Source organism: Bombus impatiens, unplaced genomic scaffold, assembly GCF_000188095.3.
Source record: "Bombus impatiens unplaced genomic scaffold, BIMP_2.2 scf_0233, whole genome shotgun sequence".
NCBI classification, from domain to species: Eukaryota; Metazoa; Arthropoda; class Insecta; order Hymenoptera; family Apidae; genus Bombus; species Bombus impatiens.
Window position 1 is genome coordinate 314 of NT_176652.1, and position 305 is coordinate 618.

A 305-nucleotide genomic window follows, 5' to 3' on the forward strand; every position below is an offset into this window, starting at 1 on the left:
GCGCCTCCCGTCTCCCGCCTCCCGCTCCCTCCTCCCTCCTCGTCGCTGTCCCTAATTCCCTTCTCAGCCGGTTAAACCCTCCTGCCCCGTCGTTCCAAGCTGCAGTCGATCCGTGTCTCCGTTCGCTGCCGCCCCATTCCGATAATAACGCGCCAACCCGTCGCCGGAAATAAAGAGCACCTCGCGCTGATCCCTTTTGTTTCATCGCGAGCGATTCACCCGTCTCCTCGTTCGGTCGCCACCTCCCTTTATACCAGGCCGGTAAAAAATAATTGCAAAGCCGAAAGCGACGGAGATTCACGGCC